The 10,885-nt window shown below is 45.4% G+C and overlaps 1 non-coding gene across 1 annotated transcript; it reads right to left on the minus strand.

Annotated features, from left to right (window-relative positions):
* Window positions 1-1,353: 1,353 nt before the first annotated feature.
* On the minus strand, window positions 1,354-1,516 carry LOC148092625 (U1 spliceosomal RNA). Its single transcript, XR_015714982.1, has one exon. It is a non-coding gene; the product is annotated as a U1 spliceosomal RNA (small nuclear RNA).
* Window positions 1,517-10,885: the final 9,369 nt, after the last annotated feature.

Here is a 10,885-nt window from a genome sequence, read left to right on the forward strand (position 1 = left end):
ACTCTGCACACTAAATATTATTATAATCTCCATATTTCACATGAGGAAACTGAGACTCAGGGTCACTAAGTGACCTTCCCAAGGTCACACAGCAGGCTCACAAGAGCAGTGGCAAATATTTCCCGACTCCTTTAAGAAGGTCAGCGAGTCCTCTCTACAGCCCCAGACAGGTGCAAGCTGAGCCCAGGGTGCTGAGCAGAGATTTTTAGGCCAGTGGAAGGATGTTTCTGGCTGTTTCAGAGATTGGGACATCAATTTTGACTCCTCGGGTTTGGAGAACATTTTGTCAGTGCCCTCCAAGCATACTATCTGTAGTGTTGTTCTTTTTAAACATATCACAGGAAGAGAGTTAAAATGTGAGAAATAGATGTAAGTTACCTTTGAAAGGCGAGTGTAAACTCCCTGTTTATAAATTTATCTTCTTCCTTAAAGGTTCGAGGTGAGTGCATTGGAGCTATGGAGATAAAAACTTCCCTCATGAACCGTGCATGAGTCACAGTGACTTCAGGAAGGGATGATTTAGTAAAACGATTCAACAAAAGATGACAGTAAGTGAACTCTTTCAAGATGTCTTAGGGTGTTAGAGTTGGAAGGACCACGGGATGCTGAGTTGCCCCCACAATCCTAACCAGAGGCTGTGCAGCCATCTCTGTGCCCTTCGAGTAACAGCTCCTCTGCCTCCCCAAGCAGGCTGCTCCTCCGTGAGGCAGCTGGTAGGGCGTCCCTCTCAGTATTAACCCTAAATCTACCTCCCTTAACCCCCTTGTCTTCCCTTGGGCCTCCTCAGATTCTGTTTATTCCCCCTTCCAAAAAGCACTAACATATGACCCCGTTTCAAGGTTCCAACTCTGAGGCTGCCAACCTCTCATCAAAAAATAAAACTCTGGCCTAGCCGGGCATAGATCAGCGGTTGAGCATCTCCCTATGATCTGGGAGATCGAGGTTCGATTCCCAGTCAGGGCACATGCGCGGGTTGCAGGCTCGATCCCCAGTTGGAGGCGTGCAGGAGGCAGCCGATCAATGACTCTCTCATCATTGATGTTTCTCTCTCTCTCCCTCCCTCTCCCCTCCTCTCTCTGAAATCAATAAATATATATATATTTTTTTTAAATTAAAAAAATAAAATAAAACTTCGTGTGTGGGGTGGACAGTGTTGGGGGAAGGAAGGAAGGAGAAAGAAAGGAGAAAAGACAAAGTCAGATAACCACTCAGGACTGTTTGACTGGTGTTTGAACATGCATGTGCCAGCTCACCTTTGCTAAGTGCTAGTAGGACTTGTTTTTTTTATAAGGCAATTTTTATTTGTGTGTCTTATCTGTTCATTTGTTGCTTTCAGTTTGTTTTGCTTTATTTTAGGAGAGAGCGCAAACACAGTCCCCCCACCACAAATTACGCAGCCGAGTTCCCCACATTTGGGGAAATCTCAGAGGTCAGCACGCCCGGAGTGCAGGGGATAAGCCGCCCCCTGGGAAAACCACCTTCATGGTCACGGTATCTCCCCCTGCCAGGTAAGCATTGCTGCTTTCAGTTTGATGTCCCACATAGGAGGGAAATCATATGGTTCTTGGCTTTTCCACCTCGCTTAGCATGATATTCTCAAGATCCATCCATGCAAATGGCAGAGTTTCATCTTTTCTGGTGGTCGAGTATTATTCCATTGTATATACGTAGCACGTCTTCTTTATCCAATCATTTACCAAAGGATACTTAGGTTGTTCCCATGTCTTAGCTACCACGAATAGTGCCGCAGTAAACATAAAGGTAGTGTTTTCCGCAGTGGCTGCACCAGTCTACATTCCCACCAGCAGTGAACGAGGGCTCCTTTTCCTCCACGACCTTTCCAACACTTGTTATTCCCTGTCTTGTCAATAATATCCACTCTAACAAGTGTCACAGACACAAGAGTACGGTGATTCCAGAGGGGAAGGGGGTGGGAGTGGAGGCAGACAAGGGTACAGAGGGGTCAAATATATGGTGATGGAAAGAGGTTGACTTTGGATGGTAAACACATAATGCAATATACAGATGGTGTGTAAAGAATTGTGCACTTGATACCTATACAATTTTATAAATCAGTGTCACCCTAATAAATTTAATTTAAAAAAATAAAATAAAATAAAAGCCGGTTTGTCCAGCGGTGATCTCTAGCTTGGAACATCCAACTGCTCTTTCTGTTGCCTGTGAGTTAATGCAGGAGGGAGGGTGAGCCTGACTCGTGGGAAAAGAAGGCGCCTTTGTGTTTCTATCTCGGCCCTTGGAACCCTCAGAGGATGGGTGTCCCATGAGCTGTCATTCCAGAGAGCACCCCCTAGCCTCGGGTTGCGCTGCTGAAGGCTGTGTGACCGGGAAGCCGCTCTACCTCTCCGGGTGGGCCCCATTTTCCTCATTTCTAAAATGAAAGCCATTCCAGGGAGCACTTTCTGGTGTATAATACTACACAAAGCTTCTGATCCTTGTCTCACTCAGTCGCGTTCATCACACACCTTTCACGTGTGAGGACCGAGCCCCTGATGCTCCTACTCTCAGGGTGCCTGTGTCCTGAGGAGGGAGACAGGTAATAAATGGAAAATGCATGCGGAGGTCAGAGGGCAATGAGCACCACTAAGGGATGGAGATGGTGGGGCTCACGGGCGCCGGCTAACCCACGCTGGGAGGAAGGGCTGCTTGAGCAGAGAGCTTAGTGACAGGAGGAAAGGAGCCCAGTGACTACCGTGGCACCTCGGTTCTCGAGCGTCTCCGTTGACGAACATTTCGGTTTCTGAAAGCCGTAAACCCAGAAGTAAATGCTTCGGTTTTCGAACACGCCTCGGAAGTCGAACATGCCCCACGACTTCTGCTGAGGGCGAGACCCTGAGGCCCAGCTGTCGGCTGTGGATGCCTCGGTTTTCGAACGTTTCAGAACTCAAACAGGCTTCCGGAAAGGATGACATTCGGAAACTGAGGGACCACTGTACTTAGAAGTGTCCCATCCTGGGGCTGCAGCAGGTCTGAAGCTTGGAGCTCCCATCAGGAAGCCAAGGGATTGGAATAGTCAGTGGGGACGGGAGCCTGGAGGGGCAGGAAGGGGGCCGATGAAGGAGACTGGATTTCACTCCAAGTGTGAGGGCTTTCATTTCATCTCAGGTCTCAGAGCTGTAGTTCAGGGTGTAGCAGATAAAAAACTGCTTCTCCCAGCTGGAGGTAAGAGGTGGAGGCTGGGGGGGGCGGGGAGACTGTGGGCATCAAGGGCTCCCTGGAGGACTTGTGAAGTCGACGGCTGAAGAAGGGAGGCTAGGAACCAGACGCACTGCAGCTCATCCTGTGTTTTCAAGCTCTGCGCCCACTGCTGAGAATGAGGAGAGAAACCCTCTTTCCTCCCATCTTCCCTGTCTCCTGGAGTTAGAACACAGAGATAATGGATGCCAATGCTTACGTTTGTCTCTTAGCTGACTTTGAAAGTATTTGCTAGGCTGAATGATTACGTGTCGTGCAGAAATTGTTCCCGTATTATCTTCCAAAGTTGCTATTTCAGGAAAACCTTTTGTAAGCAAAGAAGAAGAAAAACCACTACTTTCCCAGCATTGGGCTTCTCCTAAAAGAAATAATAAAACAAACTAAACTGATACATGAATAAAAAGAGTCAGCCTGGAGCTGGATTAATGGCTCTAAAGCAATGGGAAAACACCAATGATAGTTATGGCTCAGTTACTTCCCAGACCTCAGATCAGCTGTCGGTTCACCCTTTTCCCTAAACTTGGACCAAGAACCCGAATTGGCTGGTTTGCGGTTTGCATGTTGTCTCCCCAGCTTGACTTTTTCAGACTCTATTGAGAAGGGACATCCCCGGAGGGTGGGTAGCAGGAGGAAGGAGAGAAACAGTGGGCAGAGTGATGCCCGCTCTCAACTTAGTCTCACAGTATCCAAGACACTTGGATGGGCACTTACTCTCGCAAGTAACAGTGGCCCTCTGGCCATCCCAGAAAAGTCTGCCAGGGACACTGGCCCAATTGTCAGAACTAATACCCTTTCCAAGATTATCAGTGTGGACCACACTTCACCTGGATGCCACTGGTGCAGCTAAAACTTTCCCAAAGCGTAACAAGGGCCAGCAGAATCTGACGCTGACATGTATTCCTGAATGGTCCCCCGCTTGTCTCCTCCATCTCTTCCTTCCAGTCTCCCTGGCTTGGCTTTTACTTTAATAGGTCAAGCACATCCCCCTCAGGGTCTTTGCTTGTGTGGTTTCCTTTACCTGGGATGTCTTCCTCAGACACTCATGCAGGCTCCCTGTCTCCTTTGGCTGAGGCCCCTGCTCCAACCCTACAGAGTGTCGGTGGCTCTCCAACCAGCTTGCCCCATCTCCTTCCCTCTCCCGTGAGAATATTACTCTTTCCCATGTATATTGTCTGTCTCCCTCACCAGAATGTTAACTGAAGAGGGCAGAGACTGTCTGTGTTAGTCATCACCATGGCCACATCACAGTTCTTAACACATAGTTGGCACTGGATAAACATTTGCTAGATCCATGCTTTGATTTGTGGGGTGGAATCATACTTGCTGGTCCACCCACTGTCTCCAGCACAAGCTTGGCTCGTGTGTCTGTGAAGATCATCTGCATTGATTACATCCCCTGCTTCTGTGTGTGTGCACGTGTCTGTACCTGTGCATGCATTTGCATGTTAAGAATAGCTCTAATAAAAGCGTCACTTCTTTTTTTTTTTGGCTTCACCTTGACCTTTTTATTTGCATTTTTTAAAAACAATTTAATTAGAATACAAATATCAGAGAACAGCGGCCCTCAGCTGCCAGCGCAGACGGGCTGGACTGCGCCACTGAGTTTATAGAGTAAAACTGCATTTGCCCTCAACCAGATTTCTGTCCCTTTCATCTTTAGACCTGGAATGATATTGAAAAGCGCTACTTTTGTTTGAGTTTTGAAAAAGGTAAAATAGGCATGGTTGCAAGTTCAGGAATCCATTTGGCCAGCAAATAGAAGAAAACTCCGAACTTTAGCCTTGAGGCTTCCTCGAGTGCTCAGTAATGAGCGGCATACCTCCCTGCTGTCCTCTCCTGCCGGCACATCAGGGAGATGCTGTCCAGGACGCATGTGGCCTCCGGCCAGTGCTGAGGATGGGTCCCAGAGATGGGCTCCATGAGAGCTGCTGCTGACAGGAGCTGTGACATATTGGCTCAGATCTCTTTGGGGCCTTCATTTCTCACAGGCAACCTTCTGTGGTTTCAGGCACATTGGGTTGGGGAATTGTTTGATTTTTTTTGTTTGGTTTCTCTGTTTGCATGAAACAGTTAAAGGTCATAAGAGGACCTCGGAGTTCTCTTTGGTGGTTCCTTTCTTCCCGGGGAGGAATAGCCCTTCTGCTTGAAATACCCATGAGGCAGTGTTGAGAGGAGAGTCATAATCATGTGTCCTTCCTGCAGCTTTATTAACTGGGTCGTTTTGGTCTGGCTTGCATTCATAAGCAGTGACATCATTTAGCATCTGCTAATCCAAAATTCACTAAGCACACAGATTTTGAATCTTTTAGGTCATTTGATAACTATTTATTGAGTGACCGCTATAATGCATTAAAACAAAAATTCAAATTCTGCCTTGCTCTTCAAGAGCAAAACTCCAGTGTGCAAAGGAGGGGGAGAATGGAGCAGTTTTGTCATAAGCTTTTGGGGTAACCCCAAGGGAACTCTTTACAACCACCAGGGTTCCAAAGACCATGCTCAGAAAACCTCTGGGCAAGAATATTTTTGAATGTTAGGAAAAAAGTGTTTTTCTCAGGTCTATATCAATAGCTAATTTTAAGTAACATGCCTCCAATTTTAAAAAATATTTTTATTGAATTTATTGGGGTTACATTAGTTAATAAAATTATATAGGTTTCAAGTGTACAATTCTATAATTCATCAACTGTATATTGTATTGTGTTCATCTCTCAAAGTCTAGTCTCCTTCTGTCAACATTTATCCCCCTTTACCCTTTTCTACCCCCCCCCCTTCCCTCTGGCAATGGAATATACTCAGGAAATTTTACCTTTTGCAACAGCATGGACAGACCTGGAGGGTATTATGCTAAGTGAAATAAACCAGTCCAAGAAAGACAAGTACTCACTTATCTTTCTTATATGTGGAATCTAATGAACAAAATAAACAAACATGCCTCCAATTTTAAACCACAGTCTGGTTAACCCTCTGGCAAACTACTGAAATTCACGCTGCTTCGCAGGTAGACAGGCCTACGTGTCAGTTCAGAGAAAGAAAGGCCTCGGAGTAACCATGTCTCGCACTGAAATGCTTTTGCCCAAAGCTGTGCATTTAATTAATTAATTAATTTATTTATTTATTTAAAGATCTAAACTTTTTTTTTTTTTTAAAAATATATCTTTATTGATTTCAGAGAGAGGAAAGGAGGGGGAGAGAGAGAAACATCAATGATGAGAGAGTCATTGATCGGTCGCAGCCTGCAACCCGGGCATGTGCCCTGACCAGGAACCGAACCCCGATCGCCTGGATCCCAGGTCGACGCTCAGCCGCTGAGCCACGCCTGGCCTGGCTAAAGCTGTGCATTTAGATGGATCAGAGGCCTCTTGATTTTCTGGCATCATGCTGTTCAAACCGTACCAGACATTGGGATGCTGACCATTAAACGAAGTATCTTCCCTGTAGTGTGGTCACTTTAGACCATGGCAGGAAGCATTCCTCCTGCGAGCGACTGCTCTGCAGGCTCGCTGCCCCGAGAACATGGTTTTTCTAGACGCTTTCTCAGGCAGTGTGGGAAACAGATGGTGAGCTCAGTCATTCTCTTCCCCCTCTGATCCTCTGGGCAACCACTGAGATCGACTGGACGGTTCCACTGTTCAAGTCACGATGGTTCTCAGTTTGAAATAACTCAATTTGCATCTAAGGATGAGTAACGAAATGCAACTTTTTATAGTGAGGTATAAATTAGATATCCTTGAAGTCACACATTTGGAAGAAATTGGAAGTACTCAGTACTTCTGAAAACATGTAAAGTTTAATGAGCTGATTTTTGTTTCACTATTTATTTTCCCTTTGTTATATATCACAGTTTTTCATAACCAATAAGTTTAATAACAGGATTCTTTTTAACTGGATGGCTGCATGTATAGTAATTATTGCACTAGCCTAAGTGTAAACGTCATAATGTATAAAATCAAATGGTGTTGGCACCAACATCAGAAATTTATGCACATATCCACACACGTGTACATGTGTATGTATGTGTTCTCATGTGTGTGCAACGTATTGAGAGGAAGAAATGCTGAATTAGAGCTTATATCACTCAAATGTACCCTTAACGTTGATGTGATGCTCACTTTTAATTTCAAGGAGTTTTCCCCAGGCAAATCAGTAAGGCCAGTCAATTGTCTATAGCTTCCTTTAAAAAAGACCCAAAAAGTCAAGTGTGTAGCTCAAGGATGTTGAGAGGTAAGGGGCAGATCCAGTCAAGGCCGTGTGTCTCAGGTCCTGTATGTCCTTCAGGTCCATTTTTGCCACTGCCCTGGTTTCTCCTACCTGGCACCCTGGCATGCTTATTAAGTTGGAAAGCAGTTCGATATTTGAGGGCTGGAGGCCGGATGTGTACCAGCAGCCAAGGTGAATCCCAGAGGTTCTTTGAGATTCATTCATTGATTTCATACATGCATTTGTGGAGCACCTACTATGTGTGGAGATTCAGGTGAATAAACACAGCTCCTGCCTACTGCCTAGTGGGGGAAGACAAACATAATGCAGCACAGGGGATCCTGTTCTAGTGAATGTCTGGGCCATCTAATAAAGGCCGTCAAAAATAGATGGAAAACATAACCCTGTGTAATAGCTTCCATGGGCTGCTGTGACAAAGTACTGCAAACTGAGTGGCTTAAAGCAACAGAAATTTATTGGCTCACAGTTTTGGAGGCTGGAAGTCTAAAATCAAGGTGTTGGCAGGACCACGATGTCTGTGAAACCTGTAGGGGAGAATCCTGTCCTGCTTTTTCCAGCTTCTGGTGTTTGCCGGCAGTCCTTGGCATTCCTTGGCTTGTAGATGCAGCTCTGGAATCTTTGCCTCTGGTCTTCACATTGTACCTTCTCTTGTGTTTCTGTCTCTTCAAATGGCGTTCTCTCTGTATCTCCTCTTCTTATGGGGACCCCAGTCATCCTGGAGTAGGGCCCACCCTCTTCCACTCAGTACAACCTCATCTTCATTCATTACATCTTCAATGACCCTATTTCCAAACAGTCACAATCTCAGATCCTGGGGGTAAGGATTCAGGTTATTTTCTGGGGGGACATAATTCCACCCGTAACACCCTGAGGTTCATTTTATAAAATTAATGTAAACCTTCAGGAGACTCAGTGCCTGTTCCACTTCCTCTTTGGAGATTCCTGGTCTACTGAAACCTTACCATTTGCAACAGCAGGGATGGGCCTAGAGGGTGTTCTGCTAAGTGAAATAGGTCAGTCAGAGAAAGAAAAATACCATATGATTTCACTTATATGTGGAATCTAAAGAACAATATAAATGAACAAACAACAGGAACAGACTCATGGATACAGAGAACAGACTGGTGGTTGCTAGAGGGGAGGAAGGTTTGGGGGACTATGTGAAAAAGGTGAAGGAATTGAGAAATTCAGATTGGTAGTTACAGAATAGTCACGGGGATATAAAGTATATAGAGAATATAGTCAATAATATTGTCAGAGCTATGTATGGTGGCAGGTGGGTACTGGAAATATCGGGGGAACACTTTGTAAAATATATGATTGTCTAACCATTATGTTATATACCTGAGACTGATATAAAATAATATTGAAGGTAAAGAAATGAAAATAAGCCCTGGCTAGTGTGGCTCAGTTGGTTGGAGCGTTGTCCCATACAACAAAATGTGGTGGGTTCGATTCCCAGTCAGGGCACATGCCCAGGTTGTGGGTTTGGTCCCTGGTCAGGGTGCATGCAGGAGGCAACCAGTTAATGTTTCTTCCTCACATTGATGTTTCTCACTCTCTTTCTCTCTCCCTCTTCCTTCCTCTCTCTGTAAAATCAATTAAAAAACAAAAACAAAAATAAAAACCTCCTCAGGTGGGGATTAAAAAAAATTGTTTTTAAGAAGAAAGAAAACAGCCCTGCCGGGAGTGGCTCAACGGCTGATCGTCGACCTGGGATCCAGGCGATCAGGGTTCAATTCCCGGTCAGGGCACATACCCGGGTTGCGGGCTGCAGCCAATCAATGGTTCTCTCATCATTGATGTTTCTATCTCTCTCTCTCCCCCTCCTTTCTTCTCTCTGAAATCAATAAAGATATATATAAAATAAATAAATAAATAAATAAATAAATAAATATAAAAAGAAAGAAAACAGGAAACTATAGTTCTCATTCTCTTTACCTTCAAAAATAAATATGTTTTTTAAATGTAGCTGGATTGGCAAGATTGTACACTTTGTGGGACATTTTATTTTATTTTATTTAAAAATATGTCTTTATTGATTTCAGGGAGAGGAAAGGAGAGGGAGAGAGAGAGATAGAAACATCAGTGATGAGAGAGTCATTGACCGGCTGCCTCCTGCATGCCCCCAATTGGGGATCAAGCCCGCAACCCGGGCATGTGCCCTGACCAGGAATCGAACCATGGTCTCCTGGATCCTAGGTCGATGCTCAACTGCTGAGCCACGTCGGTCAGGCACACTGTGGGACATTTTAATCTTTTCAATCAACAAATTAATTTATAATGCAAAAATAGAGTGCAAAATAAGTGTTATTCACAAGATAATTGCAGAATTTGCTTTAAAACCTTAATTTTAGGTAAATTAATTCCTTGATGAACGACTTATTTTAACCCCGTTGGTTTATCTTGGTCAGTGACTGTGTAACCTCGTGAGACACAATACCAGCTCTTGAAGCTCTTTGTGAAAACGAGGCTGGGCCTGGGAAGAAGCCATCTGCGGTGGACATGTGCTTCCTTCTTTCTGGCCTTCCTGCTGAGCCAGCACACGCTGCCTGCGCTCCGGCCTCGCTTTCCTCCCACCCTCGTGCCCTGACTCAGGACAGCGGCTGCTGGCCTGTCCTCTCCTCGGCTGCATCCCGCCTGCTCTTCACCAGAAGGCGGCCGGTCGCCTTACTCTCCAGCCCGCAGGTGGCTGCTGTTTGTGGCCGTGGGCTCCGAGGTCAGCCCTGCGCTGGCTTCAGGACTTAAGCCTGCTTGCTTTTGTCTGGTGACCCAAAGAGGGCTCGAGGGCTCAAGACAATTTTCTCAGTGCTGCAAGTGTTCTCCCGCGACGTTGTGACTGTGCCTATAAACACAGTCTTCAGGCTTTGATGGAGAGTGATTACTTTGCTTGCCCACATTGCTCCTGACCCAAAGAAATGAAAATAATCATCAACATGTATTGTGCACTTACCATGGATTAGGCACTGTGCCCAACTGTTCACATGTGTTCTCTCATTTAATCTGCACAAAATCTTAGGAGGCCAGTACAAGAATCTTCCTCATTTTACAGGTGAGGAGTCCAAGGCACTAAGAGGCAGGCTACTTGCTCAAGGCCACATTGTCAGTATCTTTGCAGAGCTGAGACTTACACCCAGGGACAAGACCCTTCCCCACTCTGGCTACCTATGGAGGACAATGGACAGGTGATAGGTGAGTAGGTAGACAGACTATAGAGCAATAGATTGGTCTCTGCACAGGGAGCTTGACTGGCTTGTCCTAGGACATGTCAAGTCCCTCGGATGATGTCACATACTTGTACTCACAGGCATGTTCACAAGGCAGTAGTACAAAGGGGTTGACATAGTTGACTCTAGGTTTTCTTATGTCCCAGACTCTAATTTACATAGGAAGAATTCATCTCAAAGAGTTTAGGGACATAAGAAACGCCAGAGCCCAAAATAGTAAATGCGAA

This window comes from Miniopterus natalensis, chromosome 8 (assembly GCF_054644295.1).
Source record: "Miniopterus natalensis isolate mMinNat1 chromosome 8, mMinNat1.hap1, whole genome shotgun sequence".
NCBI classification, from domain to species: Eukaryota; Metazoa; Chordata; class Mammalia; order Chiroptera; family Miniopteridae; genus Miniopterus; species Miniopterus natalensis.